The sequence below is a fragment of the Phyllostomus discolor genome, chromosome 9 (assembly GCF_004126475.2).
Source record: "Phyllostomus discolor isolate MPI-MPIP mPhyDis1 chromosome 9, mPhyDis1.pri.v3, whole genome shotgun sequence".
NCBI lineage: Eukaryota > Metazoa > Chordata > Mammalia > Chiroptera > Phyllostomidae > Phyllostomus > Phyllostomus discolor.
In genome coordinates this window covers 93,192,384-93,217,134 of record NC_040911.2, presented here as the reverse complement: position 1 = coordinate 93,217,134, position 24,751 = coordinate 93,192,384, and the positions used below count along the sequence as shown (strand labels likewise).

Below are 24,751 nucleotides of genomic sequence, written 5' to 3'. Positions count from 1 at the left end.
TTCCCTTCCTGTGTGTCCACATTCTCCCGAGTCATCAGCTACTTTTCATCTTCCAGGAACACGTAAACACTGACTAAGTACACAGTGTTCGGCTGCTCAGATCCATTCTGACAGACCTGTTCCCAAATGCCTTTCATTTTTAAAACCAATTACCTCATCCAGAAGGCCTCCCTGACTTATTTCATTAAATTAGCACCTCTCTGTGGCTCTCCTTTCAACAGCATAATTTGCTTTTAATAATCAATATGAAAGGATTCAAAATGGAATCACTGAGCTTACTGAAAAGCTCTCTAATCAATTACCAGAATCTGTGGGTTTGCGACAGGGGTCTCCTCCAAGGTTAGAGCACCCCTTACCAAGCTTGGTTCCAACGGAAGCCAAGTTTATAGTGCATTCTCATATAGCTGGCCAGTGCTGGGAAGGCAAGGAATGAATTTCAAATGAACAGTGATCCACAGAATTGCTTAAAGGTTCGTTCAGAGTGGAAATAATGCTCACGTTTATCACAGAGAAATTAAAATGGAAATTTTGCTCAAGCCCAGACCAGATTTAAGCATGGTGGGTAGCTACGTAGTACTGCCAGTTCAGTCTAGCTGCTGAATATTCTTCAATGTTAGCCTTATTTTCTGAATTAGGGAGCCTCTTACAGACTGGGTGGAAGGGGGCATTTCCTAACAGGAGTTTCTGTTCTGCAGTCAGGGATAAATGCGGTCCGAGTTGCTGGTAGAAGTCTGGCCATTCATCCACCCGTTCGGTGTGGGAGGTAGGAAGAGGGCAGAATTTGGCATCAGGCATATTTAAATTAAAATTCCAAATCTAAGTTAGTTTCCGATTTTGAGCTAGTTACTTCTCCTCTCTGAACCTTATTTATAATTTCTTTATACATAAAATTAGAGTAATACTTTGCCCAGAAGTTTCTCTTCATAATATTTATGACATGCTAATACACCGTGTTAGCTCATGAACTTCAAATCTTCATTTCTTAGAGTCAGTGGACGTTGAGCCCAGTTTACTTTGATTGTTATTTATTGTTCATTGTCCCTCCTTCTCATCCTCCAGGGGGGCCGGTATCTTCGTCTCTTACACTGATGTGGCGCGGTGTCCGGCTCGTAGCAGGCACTCACGTAGTCACGATTGGTTGGATAGACAAATGGGTGAAGTGTGGTCTCTGTGACCCACACGTGGTCAGCGTTTCTCTGAGTTGCGTTGTGTGGTTTGCCTTCCAGGTGATGTATCTTCCGAATTGTGTTCTGGGTGAGTGCCCATTAAGCCTGGTCTCAGCACAGCCTGACTGGTGAGCACGATGGGTCCAAGTGCACGGCCCGGGAAGCTGGCCTGGGATTACTCCCGGGCTCGGTGCCGCCTCGGCAGAGACCGGGCCTGTGTGGGGGTGCTGCCAGACCGTTGTGCTTGCGGAAGCTGATTTATAGTTGTCCAGGGTCTCCTGAGAAGAACGTGTGTTTATATCTCCACTAAACAGTAACTGATTATAAAGCTCAGTGGTGAAATGTGCAATTACTGAATTACTCTGTGTTGGCTCATAAATTTCATTGGTTGATAACATGATACAGGTTTCAGACGTATGATTCTATAATATGTCACCTGTATACTGTATTGTGTGTTCACTACCCCAGGTCAGTTCTCCCTCCATCACAGTTTATCCCAGCCTTTACCCTCTTCCCCCTCCTCTACCCTCTTCCCTTCTGGAAACCACCATACTATTGTCTATGTCTATGATTTTAAAAAATTCTTTCATCTTTTTCACCCAGCCCCCAACCCCCTCCCCTCTGACAGCTGTCAGTCTTGTCTCTGTACCTATGAGCCTGTTCCTATTTTGTTTTTTTTTTTTTTTGTTCATTTGATTTCACTTAGCATAACATTCTTCAGGTCCATCCATGCTGTGGCATAAGGTAATATTTTATTTTTTTGGCTGTGTAGTATTCCATTTTTTTAAATCCACTCATCTACTAATGGGCACTTGGGCTGCAGCTATTTAAATAATGCTGCCGTGAACATAGGGGTGCATATGTTCTTTCAAATTAGTGTTTTGGATTTCTTTGGATATATTCCCAGAAGTGGAGTCACTGGGTCATAAGGCAGATCCATTTTTAATTTTTGAGGTCACTCAATACTGCTTTCCACAGTGGCTGCACCAGTCTGCATTGTCACCAGCAGTGAAAAAGGGTTCCCCTTTCTCCACACCCTGGCCAACACTGGTTTGTTGGTTTATTGATGATAGCCATGCTTACGGATGTCAGGTGATATCTCATTGTGGTTTTAAGTTGCATTTCCCCGATGATTAGTGATGCTGAACATTTTTTCATATGTCTATTGGCCATCTGTATGTCCTCTTTGGAGAAGTGTCTATTCAGGTCCTTTGCCTATTTTTTTAATTGGATTGTTTGTTTTTTTTTGGTGTTGAGTTTTATAAGTCCTTTATGAATTTTGGATATTAACCCCTTATCAGATGTTTCATTGGTGAATATGTTCTCCTGTGCAGTGGGCTATTATTTGTTGAGGGTTCCCTTTGCTGTGCAAAAATTCTTCAGTTTGATGTAGTCCCATTTGTTTATTTTTTCTTTTGTTTCCCTTGCGTGGGGAGATAGATCAGAAAAAGTATTGGTATGTGAAATGTCTGAGATTTTACTGCCTAGGTTTTCTCCTAGGATTTTTATGGTTTTTTTTTTTTTTATGGTTTTAAGTCTTTAATCTGTTTGGAGTTTATTCTTGTGTATGGTGTAAGGAGGTGGTCTAGTTTCATTTTTTTTTGCATGTATCTCTCCAATTTTCCCAACACCATTCATGAATAGACTGTCTTTACCTCACTGTATGTTTTTGCTTCCTTTGTCAAATATTGATTGACCATAAAGGTGTGGGTTTATTTTTCGACACTCAATTTCATTCCATCAATCTATATGTCAGTTTTTACGCCAGTACCATGCTGTTTTGATTACTATGGCCTTGTAGTATAGTTTGCTACTAGGTAGTGTGACTCCTCCAACTTTGTTCTTTATTCTCAAGAGCTACAAAGTGATCCACTGTTTGTGGCTGCCTCTGCTGGCCCTGGGTTTGCATGGGACGGACCAAGCTATGCACCAAGGCTGGCTATTACCAGCACTGGGCCTAGGGGCAGGTCTGCAAAAGTTCAAGGTACCTGAAGATTCACCTCTGCCTGCCAGTTGCCTGTTAGGCTCAGTCACTGAAAGAGCCTCTGGTGGTACCCGAGCCTCTGGTGGTTGCATGAGGTAGGTTGCCAGTGAGTCACCAGGTAGGGGTGAGTGGTGTTCACCAGATTGATGCAGGTTCAAACTTGGTGCCAGTCCTGGGTCTGAGGCCACTCCGGAGATATTCCAGGGTAAATCAAGTCTAACTGCTACCCGTTGGGTGTTCATACACCTCTGTGGTGGTGTGGGTCTGAGGGAATCATCAGGGTGAGACCAGTGGAGTTTATGAGGCCCAAGTAGACCAAGACTTGGCCTTGTGGAGAGACGGCTGTGCGCCAGCCAGGTGTGCAAGCGAAAAGTGGCCCGTCCTAGAGCCACACAGCTTAGTCTGTCCTAGATTCTGCCAGGAATGTGATCTCAGCAGGGCCGCCCTGCTAGGAGTCAGGAGGGTGGGGCCATTGGGTCTCCCATGAGGGTCAGGTGCCTGTCAGACTTGGGTGAAGGTGGGGGGCATGGAACCCCATCCCAGAGGCACACAACTCCACTGTCCTGGATAGCGCCCAGATTTTGGCAGGATGGGGCCACCAGGAGATGGGAGGGTGGGGCCATGGAAGCCCTGAGAGTGGGGCTAGTAGATTTCCCATGAGGCGGAGGGGCCAGTCAGGTTCAGAAAAGGAGGGGGGAATGACCCTGCCCCTAACCCATACCCAGTCACTGACATCTGCTGAGTCTTCCCAGACCTCTGCACCCTGGCCCAGTAGCTGACCCTCAGTAGGGCGTGAGCTCTGCAGCGTGGGGCAACAGGGAATCCAGTGGGTGAGGCTATTGCTTCCCCCCAGGCTGCTGCCATGTGGAAGGTAGTGCTCCCGGGAAAGATGGTGCCTGCGGTGTGGGAGAGTGACTCAGCACAGGGATCCTGGCAGCGTCCCCTCTGTCTGTCCCCAGAGCCACAAACCCCAGTCCCTCTTCATGTGACTCTAGTCCTCTGTGCCCTCCCTCTCCCAGAGCCCAGGATGCGTGGCTGCAAACAAGACTTTGTGTATTGGACCTTTAATAGGGTGCTGTGTCTCTGATAGACTCCTGCCTGTCCTTGGAGGACAGAATCCCTGCTCTCTTCACAGCCGGATGTTATGTGGGCATCTTTTCCTGGCTCTGGTGCTCTGGAACGGGTTGCTCGGCTTGGGGTTGAGACCTCACGCTTCTCGGGGGACACCTTTACAGCTGAGATGTCCCTCTGGAATCTCGCTGCCTCCCATGGGTGCAGGGCCAGCCCTGTTCACAGCTCCGCCCTTCCTTCCAGTCTCCATGTGGCTTCTCCTGTAAATCCTTGGTTGTAAGACTCCTCTGCAGCGAGTCTTCAGCTGGTTGCCCAGGTTGCTTGCTCTATGTTTTAGCTGCGATTCCAGTTCGGTCCTGGGAGGAGGTGAGTGTCACATCCGTCTATTCTGCCGCCATCTTGGATCCTCAACTCATGCATCTCAGATCTCTATTTCTAAAAATCAATGGACATTTAGCCCGGTAAATATTTAATTGAGGTGTAATACTGGTGTTAGAGCAACATTAAATTCTCATTTGGGAAATAAAGGATGACCTGGATGGGACTGGGCGGGGGGGGGGACTGGGCCGAGATGAGCAGGGAAACCACTGGTCTGATTCAGTTCCTTCATTAGAGGAGTCTTTTCATACATTACTTCCTTCCATTTCATTTCCTCTTTTAAAATTCTCTAATCGGTGAGTAATAAAAGTCCTTTACATACTGTAGAGCTTTGTATTGCATAAAGCATCTTTGGACTAGGTAATGCTTGTGCTTCACTAAAGTCTTTCGAAGCAATCACAATGCACGTTTCTCTTCCTATTTTACATATTGCAAAACGGAGGTGCAGAGAGCTGAAGTGACTTGCCTAGGACACACTGATGAGAGAGGGAGGCCAAACTGGGGCCCCGTGGCCTTCTAGCTGGCTTATAGTGCCCGTTAACCTCTATGTCCTAGTGAGGACTAAGTTCAGCTGCATAAAAAATAAGCCTCCAAATAACCATGGCTTAAATAACATCCAAGTTGATTTTCACCTCTTGTAAACGCTGTCACAGAGGAGGAAATCCAGCAAGTCTGGTGGCACGACAAAGTTGAAAGGGTCCTAGGCACCTTCCAGCTTACCCCACTATCATTCACATGATTTGTGGCCTCCAACCTCATGGGCTGAGGTGGCTGCCTGAGTTCCAGCCATTGCAGGATGTGGAGTAGCAGGATGGAGATAGAGAACAGCGTACTTCTTCTAAGACTCCCTGGGAGGTGGGTCTCAGCCATGACTTCAGTGAACCCTTGGGATCCAGCTTTTGAACCAAATGCTGCCAGGCTACTTTGGGGCATGGGGGAGGTGAGTATTTCATAGCTTCAGGGGGTTGGTCCTCAGGAGATGTTAAATATTTCTAAGAAATGAGCTCCTTGCTTGGTGAACTTTTCCAGGCTGCCTCAGATCACAAATATTCAAGCTGAAATCAATCAGAAACACCTTGAAATTGAACTTCTAAGACCAGAGAAAGGTAGAGCAGATATTGTTCATCCTCCATTTTTTAGCTCAGAAGTGTCCCACTTTGTAGAGCACGACCACTCACTCGGAAGCAGTGCTGAAAGAGAAGCCGTCCCTCAGATGAAGACTGTTGAAACCCACCCAGGTGCCAGGAAAACCCACCTGTTGAGGCTGCTTATCACAGGTACCTGGTACCTTGGCAGGGGTTGGCAGTGGCTTTCACTGAGAGATAGAAACCCATCTTGAAGCTGTTAGAAGTATTCCTCATTCAGATGCACATCTAAAGAAAACGAGCAAGGCTGTAGCCAAGGTGGGTATTTTGGTGATGGAGACGGAAGAACGGGCAGAGAACAGACTCAGGTGGCGAGAATAGATTCAGGTGGCGAGAACAGCAAGAGGCAGTTTCCTCTCGTATCCCCACAGTACCAGCTGAAGAAAACTATCTTCAGAAACACGGTGTTGTAACACCTCCTTCAACTTTTACTTCTGTAGTTCATGCTGAAACTATTGATGTCAAATGATTCAGCTGATTCAATTAAGCAAAAAAGATTTATTTTTGCTTAGCTATGTGTAGTCATGCGAAATCCATTGCTAGTCAATGATAACATGGCTATTTATAGACTTTGCTGCTGGTAATACTGAAAGAGTCCTCTCTGTGTTGAAGTACTAAGGTTCCAAGTTCATGAAGACCAAGCTAAATTTTCCTTTGTTTTTTATATATTTTCATTCCACCTTTCAGTAGCGCTCAGGAAGATTTTTTTTTTTAATCCCCAAAACCAAACATTCCCAGAAGCGCACTGTTCCCCTTTCAGATACATACTTGACTGAAATGAGTCAACGTAATTACTCATAGACACGTATGTGAATGTTCTCAGCATTGTTATTCGTAAGGACCAAGGAAGACTAGAAGAAGCCAAATGCCCATAGTAGAATGGATAAATTGTGATATACTTATGCAAAGAGATACTATCTGCTTGCATCTTATTGCTCCAAACTTAATCATGTGCAGTGCCAGGGAGGCTGAAAAATAGTCTTTTACTTGGGCTACACAGTGCCTGGCAAAAACTGGGGTGCCGTGGCTCAGTGAGAAAGGGCAGAATACGTCGGAGGGGATGACCGTGAGCGTTTGTGCCACGGCGTGCATCCAGAAGGGCCTAGCGTAGGAAGCGCGCCACGCAGGGGCCTGGGCACCATCAGTCAGGACTCTCTCAAGCTACCGGCGCCATCCTGGGTGTTGGGGTGCTGAGTACAGAATGGCTTCGTTGCCTGGAGCGGTGTGCACCCCAGGAAGCCATTTCACTCTTCCCTTGTGCTCATTTATATTAATTAAAAGAAGGTGGGGTGGTCTGTGGAGTCATTTGCTCCCTTCACATTTGTGGACAGGCACTTCCAGAACAGAGCATGTTTTTACCCTTCTCTCGGCGCCCCTCAAGTCCGAAGGGGCACGGGGTGCACCCACGGGGTTGTGTAGGTAGCCTGCAGCAGCCTGGCGGCATGGCTCTGCATGCCAGCCTGGAGGGCGAAGTGGGAATAGGAGTCACTCAGTAATCATGGGCATGTGTGGTGTCTGCCAGGCTCTGGGCCAGGGCCTGTGGACACTGAGAAATGGAAGGCATGACTGCCGTCTTATGGAGCAGTGGTTCTCGCGGTGTGGCTCCACGGGCATCACCGGGGAGCTTGTTAGAAATGCATGACTGCCCCAGGCCCCCTCCCTCGGGAGCTCTGAGGGTGGACCTGCATTCTATTTTAATAAGCACTCCATGGGGGTTCTGAAACGTGCTGAAGTTTGATTAACACTGGAATCTTACAATGATGGGAAACAGCTTTGTGATCAAGAACGTAGGTTTTGGAGCTCCCGGTCTGGGTTTGAATTATGGTTCAGTCACTTAGTAGCTGCGTAGTGCTGGGTAAGTTATTCAACCTCTCTGGACCTCAGTTTCCTCCTCTGTAAAAGGGGGTTGTAGCACTGTCCCGAGAATACGTATATAATATATGTGGGGCGGCAAAGTGCTTGGCGCATAGTGAGTGCATGGTGGATGGCAGTTGTCATTATTTTCTGCCTTCTTTATGGGGGGCATTATCATTGTGAATTCAGAGCATTCAAGGAAATTCGTATTTAAGCACCAGAATAAAAACAGAAATTTAAAGATAAATGATTCTTTTTAAACGGCTACCGTTTTTGATTTGTCCTGCTACTCCTTCCTGCTCAGCGTGGGTAAAACACGAATTGCTTCTGGAAAACAAAGCGATGAGGTTAAGAAACGTGAAGAGGTGTTTTACCGGAGGGAATATGGACACTAAGTGGATGCAGAGGTACTGAATCTGATTAGTCATCCAGAAATGCAAATGAAACGGCAGTGGAATTTCACCCCGCGCTCACCTGGCTCATTAAGTGACAAAGATGTGCTGTCGAGTGTTGGTGACAATGTAAAGCAACTGGAACTCTCGTAGCTGCTACTGGGCGTGTAAATCTGGCAGGTCCCATAAAGCTTAATATATGCATACTTTATGAGGTCCCATTCCACTTTGAGATATACACTTGACTGAAATGAGTCAACATAGTTACTCATAGACACGTACATGAATGTTCTCAGCATCATTATTCATAAGAACCGAGGAAGACTAGAAGCAAGCCAAATGCCCGTAGTAGAACGGATGAATTGTGATATATTTATGCAAAGAGATACTATCTGTGAAGATAAAGAATTACTGCGTTGCAACAACATGAGCAAATCTCAGTCCACTTTGAGCAAGAGAAGGCAAACACAGATGACAAACGAGCATTATGATCCCCTTAACGAGTATTTTCCAAACAGGCAAAAACTAATCTGTGGGGCTAGGAGTGAAGACAGTGGTTATCTCGAGCGGGTGAGGCGAGGCCGCCTGGCAAGAGCCATGAACGGTGCTTCTGGGAGGCTGGTAGTATTTTATTTTTTGATCTGGATGACAGTTATCTAAGTGTGTTTGTGCAAATTTATTAAGCAATCTAGCCATGATTTGTATGCTTTTCTGGATGCATGCTTACATCAATACATTTACTTGCAGTATCTATGCAAAATGTTTATAGTGAAACAGAAAGCATGATTGAGGGAGACGGTGGGACTGGCATTGGCTAGAAGGACGTTAATCATTCTCACCTATCATCGACTCCCAGTTCCGTGCAGCTGAATAAAACGAGGATTGCCAGCACTGACTCGAGCAGAGCAACGTGCGTGCACACACACACACACACACACAGAGTGTCTGCCTCCAGTGTAGAGCGGATCACCAATTTCCAAGAAAACCTGTTTTACAAGCCTGGACCTGAAAGTGGTAGGTGAAGGAGACGTCCCCAGTGTCGTCACTGGCAGTGGTGACGGGAACCCCTGAGATATTTTGGGTGTTCGTGATGTTCATTTTTTTTTTCTTCTTCGATCCTCATGACCCCGTGGCGGGTGTTGAATGTGTGTGGTTAACGTGTCCTAGTTTAAGGATGAGGATGCTGAGCTGAAGAGAGTTGAAGTGGCTTGTCCTGGGTCACTCATCCCCTCAGTGGCCTCGCTGGGGACTCAGGCCTGGTCTGGTACCCGATTTCCTGACATTGCCATTAGGTGCTTGGAGGAAACTCCTGACTTGTCGCTCACCTCTCAGAAAATGCAAAAAATGACACGGGTCACATCAGACGCATTGCAGATGACACTGGGACATTGTGCATAATATTAGCAGGATGTTTTTTTTTTCTTTTTAACCAATAACCCTAGAAAGGATGAGTGTTGGAACAAGCAGGTTTATTTCTGCTCAACAGGCTTGGAAGCAGGAGCGGATTCATGCAAGCCTGGGCTCTTGGGGGTGAACTCTGAACACCGCTTCAGCCCCTTAGAGAGATTAGAGCTTTAAACCACGGTTTGTGTTGCAGCTTCTGGTTGGGGATTGTGCATGTGTGTTTCCCTTCAATTTGGACGGCAGAATGGTTGCTTTTTAAATTTGCATTTATGTACAACTTACCCATGAAACAGAACAATAGAAGAGAGGCTAGAAAATAAATTGTTTTTAAAAAACATATTCATCTGATTGTAAAAGTCAAGTATATATATTGAACACAGTTTGGTAAAACAAAAAAATTCAAAGAATAAAATAAAATTACCTGCTCTCTCTAAACCAGAGAGACCCAAATGATCATAAATAATTAGGGTGTTTCTTTCCAGCGCTTTTATGTGTATAATATACACGCTAAAACAATAAAGATTTAGCCACTGTGTTGCTTTCTGGTTATTTTTTAACTTATCATTATTGTGAACATTTTCCAATATTATTGCATATTCTTATTAACATTATTTTCCATAGCTACATCATAATTTGTTCAACCTTCCATTTAATATTGGACACAAATTATTTCCAATGTTATAGTATTGTAAAAAGGGCTTTAATGAGCATCTTACTCATAAATTTGAGTTCATCACTGATTTTCCTAGAGTAAAAGTGGCATTTTCTGATCATTCTTTACAACTATATTAGGCTCAGAGTGCGTAATGGCTATACTTATTACGATGCTGGAATATCACTGACCAGGAATGAGCACAGACCTCGGCTGTGACCCTGGCTTGGCCACGCACACTGGCTGGGTGGTCTTGAGCGGCCACGAAGCTCTGGGAGCCTCAGTCTCGTTCTTTGTGAGATGGGAACATAGCGCCCTGGCCAGGTGGCTCCGTTGGTTGGAGCGTCGTCCCATACACCAAAACGTTGTGGGATCGATTTCCAGTCAGGGCATATTCCTAGGTTGCAGGTTCAATCCCTGGTTGGATCATGTACAAAAGGCAATTGATTGATGTTTTGCTTTCACATCGATGTTTCTCTCTCTCTCCCTTCCTCTCTCTCTAAAACCAATAAACATATCCTTGGGAGATATCCTCGGGTGAGGGTGAGGATATCACCTGAAGATATGTAAATATGTTTATTGATGTGTGTGTGTGTGTGTGTGTGTGTGTGTGTGCAAAAAGTATCCAGCCACACACTATGAAAAATAGAGACATTTGTTGAAGAAGATGAAAGAGACATTGCACATAGGACAATGACACCTCAGTCCCCTTCAAAGTGGGCACCTTGGGACCTCACACAGTTCTCCCAGTGTCTCTTCCACGGTTCAAGACACTCTGCACTCTGCAAAACCCTTTGTTGGAATTGCCATCAGCTGCCCTGTCATGTTTTCCTGAATCTCATCGACGATCTGAAATCTTTTTCTTTTCAAAGGTGATTTTAATTTTGGGAAAAGCCAGAAGTCACAGGATACCAAATCTGGGCTGTAGGAGGGCTGAATCACCTGGGTGGTTTCATGTTTTGCCAAAAAAATCTCTGCACGAGACGTGGTGGGTGAGCGGGCGTGTTGTTCTGAGGAAGCTGCCACTCACCCGTTGCCCATAGCTGAGACCATTTTCACTGTATTGCATCTCTCAACTGATGAAGAACACTGAGGCAGTACTCCTCATGAACTGTTTGGCCTGGACGGATGTACTACTGATGGACAACACCTTCCCAATCAAAAGACACAGTTAACACGGTCTTCATCTTACTGTGACTTTGCTGCTCCTTCTTCAAGCGTGGAGAACCAGCTGACTTCCATTGGGACAACCGGGCCTTTGTGTGCGGATCATAGCCATAGACCCACCATTCATCTCCGGTTATGGCCTTCTTGAGGAAAGCTGGTTCATTGGTAGCGGTTTGCATCAGGTCATTAGCAACTGCAGCACGATGTTCCTTCTGCCCTGGTAGCAGAAGCTGTGGAACGAATTTTGCCACAACACGTTTCACGCCAAGACCCTCACCAAAATCTTGAACACAGTGGTTTTCGGAATCCCCAGATCAGCTTCTTGTTCTCACACTGTCAGTCGCTGATCTTTGCTGACTGCAGCCCGTACATGTTCGACATTCCCAGGGGTCCTGCTTGTCGCAGGCCTTCCAGAACGTGGATCACTTTCTACAGATGCTCAACCATCTTTGAAGCGTTTGTGCCACACTTCGTATTTGTGCTGCACTCATTGCATCGTTTCCAAAAGCCTTCTGTATCATCCGAATAGTTTCTGTTCAAGCTTAACGCAAAATTTAATGCAGATTCATTGCTCTACTCACTCAGTCATTTTGAATGCGACGGCCACACAGTGCCCATGCTTCCTCAACAGCATCTACTATCCCCACTGACTAGTACAGTGAAGTCGTCATTGTTCACACATGCACATTCCAGTCTGCTCTCCTTGGCTGCCAGGTTACATCGATGTCGTGCAAACCATTCTCGTTAAATTAATAGGCTGAACATTTTCTGGACAGACCTCTTATATATTTACTATATATATAAAATATACATATATATGAAATAAAATGGGAACATAATTTTCCATCTTATCTATCTAGAAACAGGATTAAATGAGTACCTAGGTGTTTAGGAGGATTTGCTTAAATCAGGTTCTGCCAAAGAAATTTTATACATTTTTGTTGTCTTGAAGGTATTGACCAATTTTCTAGAATTTTAGCCAAACACATTCTCATCTTTCTAGAGCAGGCTCAGCGGAGCACGATGCATGGCTCAAGGTCCTCTCGCTTCCGGCTGTTGTGAACGGAACGCAGCCCTGCTCCCACGTGTTGTGTAGTCCGTGGCGGCTTGCACGCCAAAGCGGCAGGACTAAAAATATTTTTTATCTGGCCCTTTCGTGAAAAACTTTGCTGGATTCTTACCAAACACGAAATATTTATTTCTGAACTCACGATAGATGAGTGCATTATACTTCTAAAATCGAAATTTCTCCGTGATACAGACCCAAGCCCTGTGTGGCCGAGCTGACACTGTGGAATGCGAATGCTACCTTGCTAAAAAAAGGAACGAGAACATTTGGGCCTCTGCCTTTGCATTACACACATACCATTTCAGATTTCCCTGGGAAAACGCCAGGGTGACCTCAAATGAGATTGGGGTGATTTTTATCTCCGTCGCCAGTGTTTGGAGCAGAACCTAGCGCTGCCCGACTTGAAGCTCCATCAAGAGTGTTTGGGAAGCATCTGGCATCAGAGTGTGGGATGGGCTCTTTGCCCTTGCCACCCAAATGACCTCTTTTTCTGCAGTCGATTCTGGGTAAGAGTGCCTTGGACTTGGCTCACAGAATATCCGAGAAGTTCTGTCACCCTGTCTCTTTGGTGCGTGGGTGAGGGTTGACCTTGGCAATGTGGCTCAGTTCAGGAGGCTGGCTCTCCGCTGTTTTTCCCACCTCCTATTCAGAGCTCCTTTGACGGTGTCACATTGTTTCCAAAATACTTCAAAAATGGAGTTCAGGACAGAAAAGGATGTTTGGAGCAAGGCTTCAGAAACTGTATTGTCTACCCGGACTGGGTTTTGTGGGTAGGGGAGCAGCGGCATGTGGTGAGCTTGGGCATTAGACAGACCTCGGTTCGTGTGGATCACTACTTCTCTCCAGTTGTGTGACCTTGGGCTGACTAGTAACCGGGAGCAGCAGAGTGCGCGATGCTGTGATGGTGTAACACAGGTGTTAACTCCGGCTGGTGGGAGCCCTCTCTTTTCCACGTGAGAGTTCTCGTGCTGGAGTGGATTGTGACTCAAGATTCTTCATCCCACCCTCTGTGCACAAGACCTTGCACTTCCCCCCAGCAGAGGAGGGGAGGTGTACCCTACTTCCCCACCTGGTGAGGCTGGCATCATCCATATTACTTTCTCAAACCGATAAAATACAGGTAGAAAAATCTGTGTCCTAGCTGCAACAAGCACCACGTGTTTCTGTTTGCCCCTTTTGTGTTTGGCCGTTGGCATGAGAAGAGCTGTCGGGGAAGCTAGTCCATGGGCCCAAGGAGGATGAGAGTCGTGTGGAGGGGACCTGGACCCAACTGGAGGCCCACGCTGAGCCACACCCAGACCAGGGGTCCTGCAGACAACCCACAGACATGAGAGCACAGACTATGTTCTGTTTTAAGCCACTGAACTTAGGGCCAGCAATTTTGTGGCAAGAGCTATCCGAAGCAGCCACGTGCTAACCCGCACTGAACCCATAGTTGGCAGCTGGTCAGCAGTGGTGTGTCCTAGCCCCATGCCACCTGTTGCAAACATAGACCCAAACAAAAATATCTTTTCTGCCATGAGGAGCCCGTAGACTTGTGGTAGAAGAAGAAAGAGAGAATTATGGTAACACAGGAAGGCAGTTGTGATGGTGGTAATTCTGCTGCATCACCAGAATACAGAAGGGTAGCTAGACCTGGGGTGAGACGCATCAGGTAGGGCTTCCTGGAGGAGATGATGTGTGAACTAACAGCACCAGGAGGCATTGCCTGAGTGAGTAAGGCAGTGGGGTGAACATTGCTGTTACTTATTGTCACACAGGTAAATCTGGTAAATAATTGTTAGAGGTGATGCAATTGTTAGAGGTAATTATGTCATTAATTTCATGATATCGGGTTGGCCAAGAAGTTCACTTGGCTTTTTTCCGTAAGATGGCCCTAGTAGCACTTAGTTGTCTTTTGCTTCGTTTGAACCAGTTTGGTTAGATTGTATTGTAACAGCTGTCATATCAGCATGCATTTAAAAAACATCAAAATTGGTAAATTTTCGTGTAGCCATTTTAATATTGAAGATGGAAGAAAATAGGCAACATTTTCAGTGTATTACGCTTTATCATTTCAAGAAAGGTAAAAGCGCAACTGAAATGCAAACACACATTAGTGCCCTGTGTGGAGAATGTGCTGTGGCTGATGGAATGCGTCAACAACAAAAGTGGTTTGCGAAGTTTCTTGCTGGAGATTTCCTCGCTGGAGAACTCTCCACGGTCGGGTAGACCAGTTGAAGTTGACAGCGATCAAATCCAGACATTAACTGAGAACAGTCCCACACAGGAGACAGTCAACATACTTAAAATATCCAAATCAATGAATTGTTGGTAACAATGAAAAATGTCTTTTATTTTATGGAAAAAAAAATATGGATTTTTTTGCCAACCCAATGTTAATACTACCAACATTTAATGAGTCCCCTGCTGTCTCTTCGTATTCTGGTTTGCGATCATTATCAGTGACTGGCCAGGTCGGGTGTCTGGAAGTCCCCGGTTCTGTATGGAAGCTGCTCCTTGTGGTGCTCGAGGGCTGTCCTGTGGCCGACCGGCTTTGATGGTGTTGAGTCAGCTGCGGAGTGTCATTAAACAGAGAAGCTATTCTCTGCGCCTTCATTTGTCCAGCTCAGTAGATTCCTTTCTTGAGGTGATGAGGCCAAAGTCATGAGTTCATTCCCCTGTAAGGATCAATTAGATTCACCACTTGCAACTCATTACCCAGAGATAAGGTTTCCAAGCCAGTAACTGGAGTTGGCACGGACAGAAGCCGTATTGCACGACTCCTTTGAGGACACACTGCTCATGATGATGGCGTCAGTTGGCTACGTTTGTAGTGCTGTGTTACGGGGTTTCCAGATGACTGTTTTAGGCTCCGGTGTTGCAGGTGAGTAAAAGGAGGCTCAGGGATTGTTACTCGCCCAAGGCTATTTGACTGCTTTTAATACAGCTGTGAGCGGGCCTGTCTGGGCTCACTTGAAGGCTGTGCTGTGTGTGAGGCACTTGAGGGCAGGGTGTCTCATCTTTGGCTTAAATTGGAGATTACATCGACGCTTTGGGCCAGGCAGTTCTTTGTTGTGGGGGGTCCATTCTGTGCTTTGTACGATGTTCAGCAGCAACCCACGACCTCTACCCAGCACACGCTGTCGGAACTCTTCCCTTCCCCAGTCTTGAGAACCAAAAATGTCTTCAGACGTTGCCAAGAGTCCCCCAAGGGGCAGAATTGCCCCTGGGTAGAACTGTGCTCTATGTGCTATGGTATGATTGACAAGGGTGACCAGGGGAGACCAATTGGGTCCCCAGGATCTCCAAGTGAGGGGGCGAGGACAACCCCCAGATAGCATTCCATGATGGGACTTTGATTTAAGTGCCCATGTGTATGACAGAGTGAACATACAGGCCCACGACTTTGGCTTTGGCCTCCAGCTTCAGGGCTACTCCAGGTTCCATCCACCTGCTTGTACTGCCTGTCTCTGGGGCATCTTCTCGATTCCCACTTGACCTTCTAGGGCAGGGACACTGGAATCAGGCATTTCCTCCCAAGAGGTGTCCAACTGTCCTGCTCGGGGCACTGGCTGCAGGGTGAGTGACCGGGGAAAGGAGGTGTGAGACACGATTAACCTGGAGAGGAGAGACTGTCACCGCCAAAGCTCCGCATGCACGCAGCTGCGTGTGCGAGATGGTGCACGTGGCCCGCTGAGCCTAGTGCCCAGCGTGTGGGCAATGCTTGATAAGGGCTGGTATTATTACAGTTATTAGTAATATTATTTATAATATAACTCTTTTTTTTGGTAAAATAAGTAACTAGTTTCCAGAGCACACTCCCCCCCGGCTTTCTGCTCCATTAATATTCAACTTATGTAAATTTAATTTTTCAAGGTCCTGTGTTTAATTTTTTAAAAACCTAGCAAATTATTAGCATTTTAATAAATAATGACATTTAATAAATAATAACACCAGTGAGGGCTCAAAATGTAAGCCATTTAATTTAACCCCCTACCTGTGTTTTCTTAAAAAAGAAACAGAAAAAACTGTCTACAAGAATTTCCACATCGTGACCAAATGTTCTCTGTAATTTGAGCTTCTGGCTTTACTTAAAAAATTGTTGTTATCAGTGGGGATAATGGCCTCACAGTGTACCCGACTGTACATATTTTATAGGCAGAAGTGCCTAGCCAGAGTTACTTTTATTTAGAAATGAGAGAGCATGTACTATGTTAGAAGTAGTCCCAAGGGCTATAGAAGTATTAGTTCATTTAATCCTTTGAAGTAGGTACTGTTATCGTTCCCATTTTCTTAGATGAGTCAACTGAGGCACAGAGAGGTTTAATAACTTGCCCGAAGGCACACAGCTGATAAGTACAGAGCTGGGGTTCAAACCCAGGCAGTCTGGCTCTGGAACTCATTTTCTTAACCAGTATCCATATTGCCTCTTGGGGGCTGGTCCAGGGAGTGGTCTCCCATCCCCCCTGGAACATTAGGAGAACGCTAATGAACCTGCTATTCCTCCCTCCGCTGTTTCTCTAGGTCAGCGATTTTCAACCTTTTTCATCTCATGGCACATGCGAACTAATTAGTAATATTCAGTGGCACACCAGAAAAAGTATTTTTTTCCAATATGACCAAAAAGACAGATGTAATTTTGATTCATTCATGCTGGATGGCTCTTGTTGTGTTGGCTGTTGTCATTTTTTTTTATTTGACAAGCTAAGGGAAAAGAAGTCAGTGCCCCTGACTAAAATAGTCAGGTGTTGCGTGTTTGAAAAGTCCTGTGGCACGCCGGTTGAAAATCACCGATCTGGATAATCCTCGACAGTGATGCCAACTGCAAAACAGGTTTGCCTCGCATTAGACCTTAGAGGAGTAGAGAGTGGCACGCTGATGATGATCTGATCCCTTCCATTTTACGGGGAAGAATAAAAACGCCTTTCTATAAACACATTTTGTTTTATGTGGAGCTCGTGTGCGTACAGCCCTTTACATTAATGTGTACATACAAACCCTAATGTGTATGGAAATGCAGATCATAAAGAGCATGCCTGCAAAACGGCACGTACGATTTTACATTTTACTGTCGCGGTTCTGGTAACAAGTCTACACGGAAATGAAATGCGATGCCGTGTGTGTGGTTTCTCAAACAAGAGGTGCAGGGATGCTCTATATGGTGTCAGTTATGAACATGGCATTTCTGTCTGTGTCACATCCGACCCCGCCAGTAACTTCCCAGCCTTCGGTCTTCCCCCGGGTCCACACTGGAGTTTCGTCTCTTCTTTGAGAATGGCATCAGCGAGACAGAGTCCCCCTTCCCCATAGAACTCGTTCTTTGGAAAAGCTGCTTTCAAAGACAGACTGGCCGTGTCGCCGGCCCAGGATAAGATTTCTGGGCTTTCCAGTGGTGTCCGTTTTAATCCCTGCCACATGGAGATGGGAAAAGCGTGGAGCGTTTAAGAAAAATATTACCAAATCAAAAACCAAGCAGGACCCAGCGAGCCCCGCTATAAATAACTTATGAAAAGTGAAAAGATGTTTCTGTTAGCAAATTTAAAATAATCATTAGAATCCTTCAACAGATTGCCGCTAATTAGATTGAGAATTAAACAGCTTTGTATGACTGTAGAGTTAATTAATAACTCATTACTTTTTTAATAAGCCAAATTCATTTGGAAGCAGGAGACAGCAAAGTTTATCATGGGTGAGATGTTAGATTGGGATTATTTCTGGTCCCCTTGATGAGAGACAGTTTAATTAAAGCAGGAGACACGTTTGTGTCGGGAGTGAGGGGCATCCAGAAACCCAGCCACCCAGCGGTGGAGAAAGCAGCAACCATCCATATTCGGAAAGTCTCCTTGGGCCATGTGGGGTTAATAAAAGTTGCGACCGAATCTCCCTCTTCAACATTGGAATTTCAGTTCACTTGTGAAAGAATCCTTTTTGAAGCTGTACAGGTTCATCGAAACTGGTGTGACTTCCTTCTGTGCCGTATTGATTTTACTCTCATTCCAGACGCCCTGGGATCTTACTCTGAAAGCAATCCTCCGTTTCCCTGCCTGCCTCCCTTTCTTTCCACTCCTATCCTCCACCCCCCAACCCCCCACACAGCCTCAGATTCCATTATTTCTTCATCTAGTTTTCTGACCCATAGATGACCTTTATAGAACAGCATGGAGCGGGATGGAGTGGGAGCCAGTGAACGATTTCTGATTTTTAAGGCAAGTGCATTCTCATTATCCCATATGGAAATTTGCTATTTGCAGGCACCAAGGAGCCCTGTTTCTGCATCGCAGCCTCCCATCAATAGTTCTTGGCACCCTTTGGTGCGGGGTAGATTGAATTTGTCTTTTCCGATGGGTATGCGTTTGTCGGAGTGCAGCTTACAAGTGATCCCAACCATTTTGCCTTCTAGCCAATCAAATAGAAGATCATTCATCCTCAGATTCAAAAGAGATGTCAGGTGTCATCTGCTCGTATGTTACTAGAATGCTCTGGTCCTCCGTTATCAGTGTAGGTCTAGTTTCTGCTGAATCAATAGATATAATTTGGGTCCCTTTTTTCCCCACCTACATCTACATATGGGGACATGTTTCCATTCATCTAGATTGCAGACTTCCCACCTGGAGTGGGAGGTAGGTGAGAAGAGAATGTCCTTTTCAGGGAAATGGGACATGTGCTGCCTGGCGATGAGACGATGTCCCCCCCTTGGCACTGGACCGTGGCATGCAAATGAGTTTTCATTTTTTAAACAGATGCTGTGGCTGACCACTACACATGGAAGCCTCGTAGCTAGGAGCCATTTGTTTGTCCACTCCAGGGATAATTAGCATGACCTGTTTCTCAAAAAGGTGATGAATTCTCAGAATAATTCATTATACAAATTTTTCTCCAGATCAATTTGATCCTGGCCTTTCCAAATGAAGACTTGGCTTCTCCAACTCTCTGCTTTTAAGATTTTGCTTCACACTAGATTATTTTTTTCTTCTTGAAACAGTTCTGTTCTTTAAAACAGATCACAGAGCCCAGATCTCCAGCAAAGAACTAAGGAGTCCCGTTGTGGGACCATCCGTGACGAGTGGTCAGAGCAGCGTGAATGGAGCGTCTCAGTTGCCTGCTAACCGCTGGTCACCAGCTGCTTCTCTGCCCCTTGGCCTTGACTCACCCTGTCCACGTGATAATTTGTGCTTCCCTACCCTCCCTGGAGTCCCCTTTCTTCTTTTTCTAGCCATTCCCAACAACTGAGAGACACAGCAGGTGCTTCAGAAATGCTTGATGGGTTTGTTGGTGTTGGATGAGTGTGCCCCACGCACAGCACCCTCAGTGCTCACCCTCGGTGTCTACACAGGGTTCCTGTTTAACCTCCTTACGTCTTCTCTTGCTGCTCCAAGATCCATTTCCTGGGGGAAGCCTACTAAATGTTTTATTGAAATCTGCCATATATGGGGTGGGGCAAAGGTAGGTTTACAGTTGTGAGTACATGAAACAGAGTTTATTCTTGTATTATTACTTATTATTATTATTTTTAAAGATTTTATTTATTTATTTTTAGAGAGGGAAGGGAGGGGGGAGAGAGAGAGAGAGAGAGAGAGACACACACACACACACACACATCAATGTGCAGTTTCTGGGTGTCATGGCCTGCAACCCAGGCATGTACCCTGACTGGGAATTGACCCTGCAACACTTTGGTTCGAAGCTCACACTCAATCCACTGAGCTATGCCAGCCAGGACTTATTATTATTATTATTTTTAAATGGCACCATCTTGGACATTTCATTTTTTTTTGAAGGGGAGATTCTTTTAAAAAATTTTTTTAAATTTATTTTTTAGAGAGGGAAGGGAGGGAGAGAGAGAGGGAGGGAGGGAAACATCAATGTGCAGTTGCTGGGGGTCATGGCCTGCAACCCAGGCATGTACCCTGACTGGGAATCGAACCTGCGACACTTTGGTTCGCAGCCTGTGCTCAATCCACTGAGCTACACCAGCCAGGGCTGTGTATTATTACTTATTAATTATTGTATTATGATTTTTTCCATATGAATACTCGTTAACCTCCTTTGCCCACTCCTGCATACAGAAGAGGACATGTGCCTTAATTTTTTACAAACCGAAGACCACCACGTAAACAGAGCCCTGATGAAGTTGTAGGATGTTGTTAGCCCCCTGTGTGCTCCAGCCTGTCCCTTTGTTGTTACTGTCCCCCGAAAGGTTACCACTACCCTAACGCTGGTGCAAGTTTGGAATCATCCACCAGATTTTGTCAGTTTCCTATTTAAAATTCTTAATGGCTTCCCATTGAGCTAACATCGAACTTCTTACCATTTTGTTTTAGACCCTGGCATCCATTCTCCACTCATTTCCCACCTCTCTCTCCCCTCCTTTCCGATTACCCAGCCACCCTGGCCGCCCTGTCCCTGCTTAGATCGTGCGAAGCTCCTCTTCAGCCTCAGGCCCTTTGCACATGCTGAGCTCTCTACCTGGAGTGCCGTTTCCCCAGATACCTTCACCTTTCAGGCCTTGGCTTGAATGCCACCCCCTCTGGGGGGCTTTCCTCAGCCACCTGGCCTGCAGTGGCCTTTCTCATAGAGCCCCCTCTGTCACATCTCCCGTTTGTTCCCATATTGACTGCTCACTGTCTCTGCAGTAACTTTGTGTTTTTGTTTTGGTTTTGCTTTTTGCTTTTTACCTGTCTGCTCCAGTGATGAGAGGGACCACATCTGACTCGTTCATTGCCATATCCTCTGCCCCTCATGCAGTAGGTACTAAAGTAAAGATCGGATGCATAAATGGACACAAAGCAGGCCGAGTATCAATGTGCAATCTTGAGGGACCGAGGCAGGGAGTGAAGTCATGTCCCACAGTGAGGGGCTTGGAAGGGAGGTCAGGCGGATCGCCCGGTCCTGGTGGGCACCCGTGATTCGTGAGCCCGGGACATGTTTGAGACATTGTGTGCTGGGAATTTTGAGTGGCACGCACTGCCACTTTCCAGTCGAGTAATCAGCAAGAGGGCTGGGCCCCCAGCCCATTTAGTCGTGTGGCCACTGTCTGCTCTGTTTTCCGTTCTCCTCTCTATGATGAGGTCTGGTCCCTTTCCCATGCTGTCCTGATACAATCATTCACACGACCCCAGTCCTTGCATTGAGAGGCTTGCTTGCTTCCTCCCCATTGTGTTACTGTGTCTTGGAGAGTAAGAAAAATGCAGAGAAAGGGAAAGAAAAATAAAATAGGAAACCAAGCAAGAGCTTGACCTCCTTAGCCAACTTCTCGGGTATAGGCATCCAATTTCCTGTGGGGGGTGGGGGCTGGTCTTGGAATTTCAGCGACTGTATCCTAGATCGGTGCCAGAAGCGATACATTTGGCTAATGAATTTTTTATTACTCTAAAATAGAGACTTAAAGGAGATAAGGTTATTTGCATTTTTTAAAAAGGCTTTTTCGATTTCAGAGCTTAAAAATTCTGTTTGTCCCATCGCCTGTCTCAGAGCAGTGATTTTCGTACCCTTAAAATGGTGTGTCTAGTAAGACATTTATTTGGTTTTTCACGTTGTTGGCTTCAAGTACGTTTTCCCCTCGTGTCTCCCTGCAGTGCCGTGGAATTTGTCGTGCTGTTTTTTTGGAGAGGTCCTCCAAGGCAGATAAGGGCAGCACTTGTCGAAGACCCGTGAGAGGACAGATTCTTTATCTGTCTCAAGTCACTGCCCCAGCTCTGTCTCTCGAGGCACATTTTGGTCACCTGTTGCTGTGTAACAAACAAATCCCCCAGATTTAGTGACTGAGTAGCAGTGTGTTATTGTCTGTCCTGGTGTGGCGGGCTGCTCGGGCTCAGCCGGGCAGTCCCTTCTCCGGGGTCGTTAGGAGGCTGGACAGAGGGTGTGGGAACTGGGGTCGTGCACAGGCTCTGCTGGGCCGGGTGTCCACGATGGCTCCTGCACATGATTGGCAGTTGATACTGGGCGTCCACTTGGAGCTCAGCTGGGACTGTCCACCAGAGCCCCCACAAGTAGCTTCTCGCAGTGTGGCCACTGAGAAACTTGCAACCCCAGAGACAGGAAACACAAGATGGCAGGGGAGTCATGAGCTACGCCTGGAGCCAGCCCAATGTGATTTCTGCCACATTCTATTGGTCTAGGCAGAGCTCTGCCCTGCCCCCCCCCCCCCCCCCCCCCCCCATCCAAGGGATGGAGCCATAGACTTTGCCTCTTGTTGGGCAAGTGCACTTCGCAGAAGAACACATGGTGGGGTTGCTGCCGTCTTTGGAAAAGACAGTCTGCCATGCTTCCCCGTTTCTACAGCTTCCCCTCCCTGCAGTTCTCCCAGAAGGCTGTGGGCTTTGGGAGTGATTCCCTGTATCGAGCAATTGCCCAGCATTACTTCACTACTGACCTCTGCATGTTTAATGTGTCAGATAAACAATGATGTAATTATAAAAGGTGTCAGATTAAGGTGCCATTTGTTGCCACACTTTACACACACACATGCACACACACACAATACTGAATTTTATGTTGTGGTTCCTGGGGTCCTCTTACCACCATGTAGGAACCAGGTTCCTAAAGATCTGTCCTTTACCTGCTGCATTTAGATCAACCTCGAAAGTAAACTTGTTTAAATTTCTGCCTGCCTTGTGTAATTGCGATATTGATCCTTTGAGTTGAGAACAAAGTGCATGCTAATGCAGCCGACGCATTCCCTCTGCCTGTTGCAGCATTAACCAGCAAGCCAGAACTTGGTGGTAAATGACTGTCATTTTTTTTCTGTTATATCATTTATTGCAACTTTTAGAAAGGCCCACTAGAAGAGGGCATCTTGTCTTTTATTCTTTTAACCAGCTGACATGAAATTCTTCAAGCTGTGTTGCCATGTTAGTTTTCAGGAGAGATTCGTCAAGTGAATTGGTAAATGCATGTTTTTCTCCTTTTCCTGGCTGCCTTTTCTTCCAGCAAACTTTTCTGAAAGTGGCGAATCACTGAAACACTGAGATGTCTACTCGTCCACCTGCTGCAGATTGGCCGTCTCCCACACACCCCTCGCCGCATGTCAATCTGAGATGACTTCCCCCTCACGTGACTCTGCTGGAAGAATCTGAGTTCATTTTACTTGCAAATTCTTTAAAGCGGTCTGCATCCCCTTCTCCCTTTAAGTGGAAACAGAAACAGTTAAAGTGAAATTAAGAAAAATATTTTTATTTAATTTCAATGCCCGCTTTTCTCACGCATAGGTCTTTCTAAACTGGAAGAAACCTGGGTGGAGGAATGTTAACTCTTTCCCTTTTGTTTGCTGACTCAGGGAAGCACCGGGCTAGACGGGACCTTGGGAGAACCAGTGCAAACCAAGGAAGGGAGCTGATGTCATTGATGAGGCCAGGAGACAGCAGACAGTTTGCTTAGGGCAGCACGGCGGTTCAGGGGTTGTCATGCTCTGCTGGCTGCACCAGGCTACGCCTGCTCGTTGTTGCCTTGTCAGCTGTCAGGCCGGGGGCAGCCTTGGCTTATCCAGGACCATTCTGTCTGGGGCAGCCCCTCAGTGACCCGCTTCCCTTTCCCGGGCCTGTAGCATCCTTGCCAATGAAGGGCCCCAGTGCGTCCAGGGCCCTGGACATTGGAAACTAGCATCTGGCCTGTGGGAGAATGAATTAGTTTGAGGCTTCTCCACCTTCTCAACCACCCAAGTATGGACCACTTTCCACTAGGGTCAAAGGACAAAGGAACAGCTGTCTTTGAAATCCTGTCGTGAGCTATCATTATATACTATCTTTTTAAAAATCCTCATCTGAGGATATGTTTATTGATTTTAGGGAGAGAGGGAGGGACTGGGGCAGAGAGAGAGAGAGAAAGAGAAGCATTGATGTGAGAGAGAAGCATCTGTCAGTTGCCTTCTTGTACGTGCCCTGACTGGGGATCAAACCTGCGACCTTTTTGTTCAGGGGCAACACTCCCACCGACTGAGCCGCCCCACCAGGGCTACACTATCTTATTTAGCGTTTATCTTTACGCTGCCCCTTGGCTGTAACAGATCCTGTGAGGAAGGGCAGAGATTGAATTACTCATCAAGTCAGTGAAATCACTGGCCCTCTTACAGTGGGGAGGATCGGGGGAGTGAAGCTGGAAGCATCTGACCTCACCTGTACAGACCAATGCAATAATCATACGTGCACCGGAGTCATCCAGAGGGCTCGGGAAAGCATAGACTGCTAGGCTCCCTCCCAGGGTTCCTGATTCAGCGGGCTGGAGGTGGCTGAGAATTTGCATTTCTAAATTGCTTCCACCGAAGGCGCTGGATAGAAGCCCCCTCACCCCTGGCCTGAACCGTCCCCTCCCTTCCCCTGGTCGTCTGGCCGTGTTCTGAGACCTCAGCTGGCTGGAGGAGAGCAAAGTTTCTCTCGCAATGCCTGATTTTAATTAACATAAGAAGGCTTTGGAAACGAGGGTCCCTGTTGGTATTTTGCACTCCTGAACGGCCAGGTACTTGAACATAGTATTCCACGTGAGGAACAATTAG

General features: G+C 46.4%; 1 protein-coding gene and 1 pseudogene across 11 annotated transcripts in view; both read left to right on the top strand.

Moving 5' to 3' along the window:
- Positions 1-24,751, top strand: part of PTPRT (protein tyrosine phosphatase receptor type T) — a 944,823-nt gene that overhangs the window by 59,018 nt on the left and 861,054 nt on the right. The window lies entirely within an intron of this gene.
- On the top strand, positions 4,871-6,437 carry LOC114506865 (annotated as a pseudogene).